Below are 14427 nucleotides of genomic sequence, written 5' to 3' on the forward strand. Positions count from 1 at the left end.
GTCAGAGCCTGGAGCCTGCTTCGGAGTCTGTGTCTCTCTCTGCCCCTCCCCCACTCATGCTCTCTCTCTGTCTCTCTCTCTCTAAAGTAAATAAACATTTAAAACATTTTTAAATAAAATAGGGGAAATAAATAAGGAAAAGACTACATGTAGTCCAGTGACTGTGGGGATCCAGAGCCAGAACCACCACCCTCCCATGTCAGGCACCCTGTTCAAGTATTTGTCCCAAGCCTTCTCACACTGTAGCAATGACCATCCGTAACTAGTTCCTCGAGGACAGATTCCTGTACCAATCATTCTTCTATCTCCTGTACCTAGTTCAAGGCCTGGTACATAGCAGGAACTTAGAAAATGTTCGCGGAGTAAATGAACGCATAGAGGCATACAAAGCACTTGGCATCCATGTAGCTAGAGTATCTAGGCAGCATTATTTCTCACCCGACCATTGGGCATAACAAGCCCATCGTGACCCAGAGCCTGGGAATATTTCTTTCGAAACGTGCCCTGATAAATATGTGCAGATGTGAGTTCTCAAAATCTTTAGGGCTGGAGTCTTCCAACTGTGTGTGTATATTTGTACTATTTCACAAGGGTTGCCATAATAATGCACCATGGTGGGGCGGGGGGCACGGGGTGCTTAAACAATACAAAGGCATATCCTCACAGTCCTGGTAGCTAGAAACCTGAGATCAAAGTGTCAACAGGGTGCATTTCTTCTGAGGCCCCTTTTTGGCTTCTAGATGGCTGTCCTGCCCTGTGTCTACACATGGTCTTCCCCTCTGTGCCTGCCAGTGAGCTCATCTTCTTTTCTAAGGACACCAGTCATATTGGATTAGGGCCCGGCCCAATGACCTCATTTAACTTCATTACCTTTTTAAAGCACCCTACCTCTAAACATAGTAACATTCTGAGACACTAGAGGTCAAGACTTCAACATAGGGATTTGATTGGGGGAGGGGGACGCAAATGTACACACACATAACATATATGCATCATATATATGCAAGTATTTTCATCGTTTCAAGGTCAAGAAGGGAAGGTCTTCATATGTATTCTATGTCAATGTCACCTCTCTCACCGAATAGACCCCCTCACTACGTGTAATGGGAGCGGAACTAGAAGCTATACTTTTTGTCTCTCTCCTCTAACTGGTAATGAAGTCACCTTCCAATTCATCGATTTCTTTTTCATTTATCTCAAGTTGTTATTTCTCCTTTCAGAATCCTTGAAAGCAGAACACAAGAGTCTAGCTGTGGCCCGCAGAGAAGCCACTAGATCCTGAGCTCCTTGAGAAATGACTGGAACGTGTATCTGTATGTTGCCAGCATATAACACATTACCTGGGATTTAGTACATGTTCTAAAAATACATGGTTAAAATAATGCATACAGGAAAAAGAACCTCATGCTAGGTTCCTGTTTTCAAGTTCCAGAATAATATTGGCCCCGTAAGCAATATTCCCATATGCTGACTCATGTTGAGCCCATTGTACCCTTAAACTTTTTAAAACCACATTTAGGTACAACCACCTACTTCCTGGAGTTTAACAGACTTGTGTGTGCAGCCATCTACATTAAAACAGGAGCTAACAGTCTTCAGAAACATACTTCTGCATAAACAAAAACCAAATGGCATCACCTGTGACACAGTCAGCATTGCTGACTCAGGCACCAACCCCACTGATACATAAACCAGCAGCGAAGCATGGTGCCCTCTTGACTTCCATCACTGCTGAGGCAGCATATTCAAGAGGCACATACCTGGCAGGGTCAGCTTGACTCGTGATCTGACCTTTGCCCTGGCCCAAGTGGCACCGTCCAGAGGAAAATGTGGGTACTCGGCTATTCTTCAGGGCCCTCCTCGTCTAATACCAACCAGCCATTCCTCTGATGGCCCGTAATCCATCAATAAAAGGCCCTGTTGCTAAAAATCTAACATCTAACATACCATATCTTGGACCCGTGGCTGGCTCTTTGACTCAGATCCCTGAACGCATGATTCTGATCTGGTTAACTTCCTGTCTTGCAGCTGTGGACCCAGACTCCATGCACTCTAGTTCCTGTTATGACCTGCTTCTCTATCTAGGATGGGGTGAGGACATCAGTAATGGCCACTTGACCCAAAGACTAATCAGCAAGTCTTCTCCCTGTTAATTCAGAACACAGTGGTCAAGAAAACAGAAAACTAAACCCCATAATCTCCAGATTCAGACTGAAAAGTCTTATTTTTTTTGAAGTTTATTTATTTATTTTGAGAGAGAGCATGAGAGAGCGCACATGCATGAGCAGAGGAGAGAGAGAGAGGGGAGGGGGAGAGAGAGAGAATCCCAAGCAGGTTCTGCACTGGCAGCACAGAGCCTGATGCAGGACTCGAACTCGCAGACTGTGAGATCATGACTTGAGCCGAAAGCCAGAGTCCAACATGCAACCGGCTGAGCCACCCAGGTGCCCCTGAGATTGAAGGGCCTTGAATGACAGATATGTGGATGGGTCACAGCTTAGCTCCTTAAGAAATGGCATTCATCTTCTACAAAAGCAGTGATAATGGGGCACCTGGGTGGCTCTGTCGGTTGGACGTCCGACTTCGGCTCAGGTCATGATCTCGCGGTCCGTGAGTTCGAGCCCCGCTTCGGGCTCTGTGCTGACAGCTCAGAGCCTGGAGCCTGTTTCAGATTCTGTGTCTCCCTCTCTCTCTGCCCCTCCCCTGTTCATGCTCTCTCTCTGTCTCAAAAATAAATAAACGTTTAAAAACAAAACAAAAAACAAAACAAAACAAAAAAACAAAAGCAGCAATAATGTAGTAATTCTGCCCTAGCACTGAACATCAATGCCAAGTCCTGGAATGTCACCACCCAGCACTCAACTAACAGTGCCACATGGTTTCCCATCACCAAATGGAGTTAAAAGTATGATATGATAGGGATGCCTGGGTGGCTCAGTTGGTTGAACGTCCAACTTCAGCTCAGGTCAGGATCTCATGGTTCTTGAGTTCTGGCCCCGCATCGGATTCTCTGCTGTCACCACAGAGCCCGTTCAGATCCTCTGTCCCTCTCTCTCTCTGCTCCTCCCCCACTCATACTCTCTCAAAAATAAATAAAACATTAAAAAAAAAAAAGTATGGTACCATGAACACTGCACCAAGGGTCATAAAGGCCCAAATTCAAAACTCAGCCCCAAAGTGACGACATTCTTTAAGCAAGGTACCAAGCTTGCGTTGCAGTTTATTTACATCAGAACACCCGTATGTAACAACATCAGAATTACCAGTACTATAAGGATCCCATAAGAATCATTCTGTCCAGTAGTCAACAAATACTGAGTGGGGCCACACTAGGTACCCAGCATCATTCTAGGATCTTAGGATATAACTGTAAGCAAGCCCTGGAGGGGCTCATATTTTATTGCAGGGTGAGACAGCCAAAAAAAATTAACACTCATATACATGAGTAGGGCAAGGAGACACAACTAGTAATACACTTCCGGAGCCTCTTATTTCAGACAAGGTGGTCAGGCAGGGCTTTTCCAGTGCAAAGACATACGCACAGAGCTCAGGATGGAGTATGGGACTGAGACACGCACATAGTAGAGGGAACAGCTGGTGCAGGAGCCCTGAGGCAGGACGAGGATGTTGGAAGTAGCATACAGAGGCCAGTGTAGATGAAGCAGAATGAGCAAGGGGAAGATGGTAGGAAAGGAGGTCAAAAAGGTGGCTTTTTATCACGTAGGGCCTTGCAGGGCAGGGATAGGAGTATGTCTGCATTCTGAGAATCACTGCTGTATTGAAAAAGACCAGTAGATGAGACTGGAATAGGGGAGAATGGTCTGGAGATCATGGTAGTGCGTAGGTGACTAAGAGTAGAGACCTGGGCTAGAGTGATAGGGGTGGAGGATACATTTTTGAGGTGGAGCCATTGGGATTTGATAACAGGTTAGATGTAGACATGAGATTAAGTAGGTGGTACACGGTATTATTCAGTCATGTTGATTTGGGAATACTACAGGGCGGCATCCTCCTCAAGAACACAGATCAGAATGAAAAAGATTACACCCAGGCATAAACTCTAAAATCAAGGCAGAATCCTTCATAACCAAGATCTGCTGTGTCACCTTAACAAGACAATCCAGTACCACTGCCAGCAAGATGAGACCAGACTTCAAAACTTTTCATATGGCCAAAGAAGGGATGTGTCAGCCAAACGGAGGTTTCTCCAACATGAAGACATATATAAAAAGAAAATTATGGAGTCAGAAGCTGCCTGTGTCTTTATAAACACCATCCAGAGAATGGGGAGCCTTTGCCAAGGGATGTTAATTATTATGTTCCCATTGGCCAAGCCAGCTCTACTGTAGGGATTGATGTAAGAAACTATAGCCAAATGACTTCGAGTATCCTGGACTTTTGGCAAGATAAGCCTCATTGTGGTGATGAATGTTGATTATTTGGTAAGTATGGCAGGCGGTAAGAAGGGAAATTTGGCTATTGAGTCCAGGAGGTGGCTATTAACAGGAGAGAAGGTGCTAAGACAAAGGGCAGACAAATCAGCAAATTATTGATTTTTGGCTCAGGTCTAAGAACTGTGGTCAAACATAAGTCCTCTATTCTATCTAACCCCGGTTTGCAGTATCACCTTTAAATTAAAGGATACTAAGACTTGTCATGCACAGACATGCTTGGATAAGAAGGCATTTTGATAAATTTTTTTTTAACCACGGTGCAAAGCAGTGGAGAACCTGATGGGTTGTTTTCAATGACTGAAATATCAATGCTAATTGTGTTAGCTCTTGCATAATTCAGTTTGAAAGGAATTTTTCCTCGGGGTGCCTGGGTGGTTCAGTCGACTGGCCATCCGACTTCAGCTCAGGTCATGAGCTCACGGTTCACGAGTTCGATCCTGCTTGCGATCCTCTGTCTCCCTCTCTCTCTGCCCCTCCCCTGCTCGCTCTCTCTCTCTCTCGCAAAAATAAACATTAGAATTTTTTTTAAAAAAATGAAATTCTTCCTTGAAAATAGCATGCTCATGCTACTGACACCCTAGAACATACTTTTTAAAAATGTTTGTTAATATGTGAGACTTATCAGGTTTTAGAAGACAGACCATTCCATCTCCATCAAAATACCAATGGTATTTTTTACAGAACTAGAACAAAGAATCCTAAAATTTGTCTGGAACCACAAAAGATCCCAAAGAGCCAAAGCAATCTTGAGAAAGTATCACAACCCCGGATTTCAAATTATACTACCAAGCTATAGTGATTAAAATGGTATTGGCACAAAAAAAAAAAAAAAAAAACCACATAGAACACAATAAAGAGGCCAGGAATAAACCCATGCTCATTTGGTCAATTAATCTACAACAAAGGAGGCAAGAATATATAATGAGGAAAAGACAGTCTCTTCAACAAATGGTGTTGGGACAACTGGACAGCAACATGCAAAAAAACGAAACTGGACCACTTTCTTAGACCATGTACAAAAGCAATCTCAAAGTCAATTTTTGATTCTGTCTCCTCAGGCAAGGGCAACAAAAGCAAATATAAACAAATGGGACGGCATCAAACTAAAAAGCTTTCCCACAGCAAAGGAAACCATCAATGAAATGAAAAGGCAGCCTACTGAATGGGAAAAGACGTTTATATATAACATATCCGATACAGGGTTACCATCCAAAATAATAAAGAACTCGTACAACTCAATAAAAAACAATCCAGTTAAAAACTAGGCAGAGGTCCTTAATAGACAATTTTTTCCCCAAAGAGAACATACAGATGGTCAATAGGCACATAAAAAGATACTCAACATTATTCATCATTAGGGAAATGAAAATCAAAACCACAGTGGGATACCACCTCACATGGGTCGGAATGACTATTACCAAAAAAGACAAGCAGTTGCCAGTGTCGGTGAGGATGTGGAGAAAAGGGAACCCTTGTACAGTGTTGGTGGGAATGTCAACTGGTGCAGCCACCGTGGAAACCAGTATGGAGGTTCCTTAAAATGTCAAAAATAAAACTACCATGCGACGCAGCAATTCCACTTCTGGGTATTTATGAAAAGCAAACAGAGAGACTGATTCGTAAAGATACATGCACCCCTATGTTCACTGCAGTATCACTTACAGGAGCCAAGATGTGTAAGTAACCTAAATGCCCATAGATTGATGAATGGATAAATAAGTTGTGTGTGTGTGTGTATGTATATACATATATATGTGTATATGTGTAGACACACACACACACGCACGCACCATGGAATACTACTAAGCCATAAAAAAAGAATGAAATCTTATCATTTGTAACAACATGGACAGATCTGGAGAGTATTATATTAAGTGACGTGTCAGACAGAGGAAGACACGTACCATAGGATTTCAGTCATGTGTGGAATCTAAAAAACAAAACAAATGAACCAATGAAACAAAACAGAAAGAGAGTCCTAAATACAGAGAACAAATTGATGGTTGCCAGAGGGGAGGTGGCTGGACAAAATAGGTAAAGAGGACTAAGAGGTAGAATCTTCCAGTTAGAAAATACAGAACACATGGGGATGTAACGTACAATACAGAGCATACAGTCAATAATAAATAATGTAAAGACTTGGTATGGTGACAGATGATAACTAGACTCATGATAATCATTTCATAATATATAAATATTGAATCACTATGTTATGTATCTGAAGCTAACATAATATTATATGTCAATTATACATCAATAAAAAGCCATTTCACATTAATGGGTATTTCATATGATTGATTGCCACCTGTAGACAAGCCAATATTTAAAGTATACTGACAAAAATCATTCTAAAATAGAGTACTGTACCTTCTTTCTTCTTAAATAGAACTCTCTGAAGACCCTTCATACTTTTCTTAATGAATCAGACTCACTACTATGAACATTATCAATCATGATGCCCTCAGGAGCCACTGACCTCCACAAAGTGACATGCTCCATAAATAAATGGTCTCTCTTAAAAATAAAATGTTGTATTAGTTTTTTCTTTGATCACTCCCCATTGAAGGCCTTATTTATACTTTCTTTGGCTGTTGCTGCTCTACGTGACTTTAGAGGGTGCTGTGGAATGAATACTGTCCCCCTACAATACATATGCTGAAATCCTAACCAACAATGTAACGTTATGAGGAAGTGGGGCCCTTGGGAGATAATTAGGTTTAGATAAGGTCATGAGGATGGGGCTCCCATGATGGAATTAGTATTCTTATAAGATACCACAAAGCTTGTGTGCTCTCGCTTGCTCACTCTCTCTCTCTCTCTCTCTCCCCTCTCTCCCCTCACACGCACATAGAGAACAAGCCATGTGAGAAGACAGGAGGCTACAAGCCAGGAAGCAGGCTCTTACCAGGAACCAAGTCAACCAACCTTGATCTTGGACTTCCGAGCCTCCAGAACTCTGAGAAATAAATGTCTGCTGTTGAAGCTCCCCAGCCTGTGGCATTTTGTTATGGCGGCTGAGCTGACTGAGCCACGGGGGGACCACATTTCCATTTTGGGTTCATTGCTTCCAATCTGCCGTGAACTGCTTGATCAATTTTTGCTTAAAATAGAAGTTTGAATGTGATCCACGGGTGCTATTTCATTTATTTTGACTGCTCTGGTATCTTCACTATTTACTTTCAAATTCCCAGTTAAATTTGGCACGCAGACGTTCAGTATTTACATTTGTTTCCAAGGCTGCTAATCGCTCAAAGTTGGTTTACCAAATTAAAAGCACAGACTGTGATTTGGTGGGTTTTGTTTCTTCATTTCAGGAAAGAAGAAGAAAGTGCTTAATTGTCCTTCTAACTGGCTGAGCTAAGAGAAGACTTTTAAAGCTCTTGAATTCAAAGAGACAAGAGTTCCTGTGAGAGGCCATGCTATCTTCTGACTTTCAGCAGTGGTGGGGGTGGGGCGGAGAGCCAAGGGAAAATGTGTATGCTAGCATTTGTTTCATCTTCAAGGATACAGTGAAGACGTTATTTTTAGATGGTTGGGAGTTGGGGAATCTTGGGGGGGGGGGCAGGGAGAGCTGTTGTCATAAAGCCTCTGAAATAATAAAAATGATTAGTATGCAGTTCATGTCAAATGTATTACTACTATGGTTAGATGACAAGAGAAGCAGAAATTGTAAAAGGCTATTATTATTTTCAGAGGACATAATCTGACCTCGGACCAGTTTTCTGAGTAGCGGGAGCTAGTAGTTTGCAAGGGTCCCTTGAGATGTTTTTTCCTAAGGTTTTTAGCAGACAGCTTACCAGTGAGAGGCTAGGGTGCTCAAGAGAATGGGGTCAAGGAATACCCGACGAGGAGCCTGCTGAGGAGATGACATTTTAAGATTATCAGTTGGCTAATAAGGCCTTGAAGAGGAAAAAAATGTGCTTTGCAAGTAATGACTTGTTATTTCATGTACATTTTCTGCCATGTGTCTAGGATGAGGGCTCCAGGATGTAAGAGAGAGGAAAGGAAATGGAGCTTAGTTAGAAAGCAAATAAAGAGACCATTTACTTATTTCAACTTCCACCTTTGGAGCAGAGCCAAGTGCGTCATGTGGGCCATATGTAGGATGAATACAAATATTCTGTGGGCCAAGTGCCGGAATTTTAGGAGTGGCAATTGAAAAATGAAAATTAAGACAAGCAAGAAAGAAAATGATGGGATTCTCTCGTCTCTGTGATAAGCACAAGATCACAAGTGGAAGCGTCTACCGTGTCCCTCAGCGAATTGTATAACCTGGTCAGGCACAGTAGCTCACACAGTAGGGCAGCTGACAGATACTCGGGCACGAAATAGCTACATTTGTGAAACGGTTTGCTGTGCACTTCCCCCTAATTTATTCCAACAGCCTCTTAACACGTGGCATTCTTCTTCCTAATTTACAGATGTGGAAGGCAGAACTCACCAAGTTGAATTTTTTTTACCTAAGATCAAATAGCCAAAGAGGATCAAAGAGAGGCTTCTAACTCAGACTTGACTCCAAATTAAACACTCCTCCCTACTCCTATGTTTTGACAATAGACGCCAGAGAGGCACGGGGATCCCCAGCACTGGCTTCCAGCATGGTGTGGCAGCACAGGAAAATCAGCCACAGAGTTAACAACCCACATCCAGGTCATTGGTTTCACAGAATACCTTCAATTTCCTACCTTATTCCAGATACCTCAGTCTAGCCAAAAGGACAGTGACATCCTCCCTTGGGAAGAGCATCTAATCACACATCCATCATGAACCGTCACTGTAAGACATGCATGTAACTGCTCAAAAGCTTTCTGGCTATCATTTATTGCTCAGTTTTCAACTGTTTGTCTGGTGGTAGCATCTGAAATAACACAGCTTGTTTGCAGGGAATGACGGGGTCATTTCTAGGGAAGCTCAAGTTTATGGACCAGCAAGACCAAATATGTAAAGTGAGGTTGAAAATGCCATCACATCATACAGTTTTGAAGGCGTTTCAATATTTAAAGATTTTTCAACGGATGCCTAAGAATCACCCAATCACTCATACATGACTTTAGCGTGAGTGGAAAATAATTTCAAAAGCTACTTTTCCATGACGACTTTGAACAGGATTTTTTCCCCCAGAATTTCTTATTTAAGTTCTTTGATCTGATCCGCCACCTGCAGCATTTTCTATCCTATTCCATCACACATCCTGTAGAGCCCAGCTCACCCTCCATGGAAAGGTCATGAGGGTTCCAGGGGTTTCTCCTCTCCCTGAGCTCCCGTGGCCTTCTCATGTAAGTCATTAAGGCCGACACATAACACAAGGTCATCTGTTGTTTCTTCCTATAGAGATGTCTTTTGTTCCTTGTCAAGATTATACCTTCCCTGAGGGCAAGGACTGCATTGTATACACATCATACTATAGCAACATCCACAGACAGATAAAGTAATTGAACTGGGTCTTTAAAATAGTGGGGGTCAAGACATGGTAGGAGCTTAGAGGGTTATAGAAGGGTTGAAAAGCCAAGTAGAGGAAGGCACAAGTTAGCAACCCCACTCTCTTTGGGGTCAGGGAGACCATGGGACAGTGGTGTTACCACAGCCCAGAAGCCAGGGCCTTCCAGTAAGAGCTGGAACCACACAGGAGGCACAGCTACTGTCACAGACACCAAAGGAACAAAAAGACAGGTGAGGAGACCCTGATTCCTCTGTGATCCCTAGTCTTGCCCTCCTGTTTTTCACCAGTGGCTCCTTTGGGTCCCACCTCCTTGGAAGCCAAAGAGTGAGAGAGCCTCTGCCTGTGATATAAACCAAAGAGGCAAAGGAGCAAGGAGTGAATCTGATGGTAAACAAGCATTTTGCAGAAACAGTGATCCATAAATTCCTCCTGGTAGACACGGACATCAATTAAATCCTATGTAATCATTATACATTACAATTCAATTTCCTTCAATTCTTCCTCTCTCCCTTTTCTTTCTTCCTTCCCTTCTTCCTTCCTTCCTCCCTTCCCTTCCCTTCTTTTTCCTTCTCTTTCTTTGAGAGAGCATGCATGCAAGCAGGGAAAGGGCAGATGCGGGGGGAGGGGGGAGGGAAAGGGAGGAGAGAGAAAGTTGAGAAATATTTTTTTTTAATGTTTATTTATTTATTTTTTTGAAGGAGACAGAGACAGAGTGTGGGGGAGGGGCGGGCAGAAAGAGAGGGAGACACAGAATCCGAAGCAGACTCAAGGGTCCGAGCTGTCAGCACAGAGCCCAACGCGAGGCTCGAACCCACAAACCAGGAGATCATGACCTGAGCCGAAGTCAGACACTCAACCGACTGAGCCACTCAGGCGCCCCAAGAAATATTTTTTTAAGATGGTAAGATGGTAGAAAACACAGAGGTTTTAACATTCTTCTGGAATCCTGGAAGGAAAGGAGAGGAAAAAAAATGAGGCCAAAGGAACTTTGAAGAAACAGTGTCTTGAGAATTTTCCAAATTGATGAGAACCAACAAATTGTGTATTCCAGAAGCCCTCTGAATTCCAAGTAGGATAAAATAAAGAAATTCCCATGTACAGGCAAATCATAGTAAAACTGCTAAAAGGCAAACAAAAAGAATATTTTTTAAGGCAGCTGGAGGAAAGCAAGCAAGCAAGCAAGCAAGAAAAAGAAAACAAATGCTTTCAAAGAAGCGATGAAACCAACATAAAACATAAAAATGAGAGCCAAGCGTCAAAGGAATGATTTCTTCAAAGCCATTGCCTTTTGGGGGAGAAACAGTTCCATGCGTCCCAGGTATGTAACTAAACCTCACCTAACTTCATCTTTCTCATTTCTGATCCCAAAGGAAGCCTGGCTGCAATGAGCAAATAAATCTACTCATCGCAAACGTTCCTATCGATAGTATATTGAAAGATGCTTCCAGAGCTTATTCTTAAAAGCCATTGTTGTTCTCAGGGCCCACTGCTTTTAATTATTTGTCAAATTTTAAGTAACAAATTCAATAAACAAAGGGGAAAAGCTAGGTCTTGTAAAATTAAGCCATCGTTAGTTGTACGATCTCAGATCCCTGACGTTTCTAATGTCTGCCTGCTATCAGGATGATCGAAATGGAAACGAACTTCATTCTAGTGGTGGCTGGACCACATCCCTACCGCTGTCACACGTGCACCCACCTCCCACCCAGGGGCTGTCACCAAAGCATGAAGAAAGCTAATTGCACAGACTAAGAGTTTTAATTGGGGAGTACCTGACCATTATAGCAAGTTCTACTTCCAGAAGCATCCCAGCTGACATGGTTATAGAGTAGCATCACTGAAAAGCGAGGGGCTAATTGGAACAATTAATAAAAAACCCATAATTAGCTTCCATGGTAACTTTTTTTGTTGTTGTTGTTCTTATCCTCCTAGCTTGAGGCCTGTGTGGATTTTATTGAGTCTTCCCACACTGGAGGTTGTCAGGGCTGAGAATTAATAAGGAGAAACTCGGAAAAAGAGGGTAGAGCTCTAAGCCCAACCGAGTGATGGAGTTCGGCCGGTTTTCCTCCATGGCAAGCCAGAAACAAAGACCAAGAGCCTGAATGAGAACTCCAAGTGGGGTCTGAATGAGAGCCACCACAAAGGAGAGATTTCATTCTCTTGGCCCTCTGTCTGTAAAGGCGTAAGATTCCCCCCTACTTCCTAAGAATATGGAGAAGCCTCATTAGTGGCTACAGCTTTAGCAGCAAGAACACCCCCACTTTGCCTTTGAACACTGTCACCCCCCAGCCTGACCTTTGGGGATTTCAAGGTTTGACAGCTGATTTCTAGAATAAAGTCTGATTTTTTTGGTTCCACCTTGGAATGATAAGGAGTCGGAACATCTCTACAAGGACATGAAGAGTCAAAAAGGGATATATTCTCCTCCACCCACTTCCTGATTGTATAGACAACTGAGCCCACTATCACCTGGAAATGGGTAGAGACTATACCAGTAAGCCCAGCATGCAGGGTAGACCAGAGAAATCCCTTCTATATATTTAAAATCAAGATGTCAGGTGGCTGAAGCTTACACCCAGGTGTCTGGCCACAAAGGAAGCTGAAAGTGAATGACTGAACTCAAAGTAAAGAGTCTCATTAATCAGAGCCTTCTCTCTGGAAAAGGTCGCTACACGATCTCATACGTCAGGGTGCAAAGGACCTGCCTGGGTTTTCCTCCACAACCTTTTCCCGGGCACTCTGCTAGTAAATAACATTCCACAGAGGCTTCCTTCTGCCCATGAGCAATCTCTTCCAATCAGATGGAGCTGGATTGCGGTGACCAGGCTCTGTGAAGGAGATGCTCCAGTGAGTAAGTAATATGAATTAGGCTCTTTTTCATAGCTGCTTTCAGGGTCTAGTCATGTTATATTTGAACAAGAAGATCAGTTTGATAAATCCTGGTTACAAATAAACCAGCGCCTTTGTTTCTTAATTTCAGTTCAAGCCCAGAACTTGAAATACCTAATTTCTTTTAATGTTTACTTATTTTTCAGAGAGAGAGAGAGAGAGAGAGAGAGAGAGAGAGAGAACGAACACAAGTGGGGGAGGGGCAGAGAGAGAGGGAGACAGAGTCTGAAGTAGGCTCCAGGCTCCGAGCTGTCAGCACACAGCCCGACACAAGGCTCGGACTCAGGAACTGTGAGATCATGACCAGAGCCAAAGTCAGGTGCTCAACGGACTCAGCCACCTAGGTGCCCCAGTACCTAACTTTTTAATTATACTTTTATAGCCTTATGACAATCTAGGTGCAGAGGCAAAATACTGACAAGTTCTATAAATGCCTACACATTTAATAGGAACAAATAGTGAACAGATAGAAAACAGTGCAAAACCTATCCAAAAATCACTTGGCCAGAAATTTGAAATCAGTAAAGCTTGTAACAATGACTCAGAGGAAAGAGGTTCAATGTACCTTTATTCAGCTCACCCACTTAATTCAGCTCTTAGCTCTTGTAGCAACGACTGAACATTTGATAGATTTCTCTTTAACCTCACACATCCTTGCATTTTCTTGGCCAACCCCCAGCTGAATGCACATAAATCCTATCTACTTACGTTCGGTAAATATGTACCTCACATAGCCAATCAAGAATTTATGATGCTTCAGTGATTAATGCAAAATGCCAAAAGATTTTAATTGCTTTATATACCCCAGGCTTCCAGCTCACTCTAACAAAACCAATTAAGGCACCGGCATAACATTTGGCAGAATAGAATGAATAGACGTAACCTCAAATTGCATTCATTACCAAAACTGTTTCAATCAATCAGGGTGAGAGAAACTGTGTCAAAATGAGAGTATTACAGAGGATATTTAGAACCGTAGGTACTGATATTCTGCCTTAGATATCAACCTCCTCACTCTACCAGGATTGCAGAAGATGAGAATCCACAAGAAACAATAGCATATAGGGGGCAAGGAACTACCATGTGTGTTTATGGGCCTGATATCAAAGGGAAAAGCTTGGAGAAGTTAGTACACATAATGACTCCCCATGTTGTTCTATTTGAATTAGCCTAAATAGCTTTAGCCTGAAGCAAGCTGACCTACCAGCACAGGCAAAAACACAATCAGAAACAGACGACAAAGCGGAGACTTTCCTTGGATCTTAGTCCAAGAACTGGCCCAAATTTCACCATTACCCAAGGGAGAAGAGAATAAAAAGGAGGTAACAAGATCGCTCATCCTTCCCTCGTTTAGGAATGGTCTTGACCTTTATAATTCAGCTGTTATGTGGACAAAATGGAAACAGCAAGCTATGGTCTGTGGCTAAATGTGATCTTGACTAATATTCGAGAAGCAATAGTCATCAGGAATGCTTTCCGCAGACAGTAAGAGAAAGCCCATCTAACACTGACTCAACTAGAGTATGTGTTCTTCCCAAAGGAAGGCTGGAGGCAGGCCATGATTAGTACGAGTTCACCAGCTCAAATACAGCACAACCTGTGTTCTGCTCTTCTCTTGGTCTTTCTCTTAGGTCTGGTACCTCA

General features: G+C 42.7%; 1 long non-coding RNA gene across 7 annotated transcripts in view; it reads right to left on the bottom strand.

Moving 5' to 3' along the window:
* LOC106968182 (uncharacterized) overlaps positions 1 to 14427 on the bottom strand; it is an 81592-nt gene that overhangs the window by 37434 nt on the left and 29731 nt on the right. Inside the window, exon 1 of one of the 7 annotated variants that reach the window (XR_008291302.1) lies at positions 1761 to 4945. The exons of the other annotated variants lie outside the window; for them this stretch is intronic. This is a non-coding gene — a long non-coding RNA (uncharacterized LOC106968182). Of the gene's footprint in view, positions 1 to 1760; positions 4946 to 14427 lie in introns of those variants that run through there. 7 annotated transcript variants of the gene reach the window in all.

Source organism: Acinonyx jubatus, chromosome D4, assembly GCF_027475565.1.
Source record: "Acinonyx jubatus isolate Ajub_Pintada_27869175 chromosome D4, VMU_Ajub_asm_v1.0, whole genome shotgun sequence".
In the NCBI taxonomy this organism is placed as follows: Eukaryota; Metazoa; Chordata; class Mammalia; order Carnivora; family Felidae; genus Acinonyx; species Acinonyx jubatus.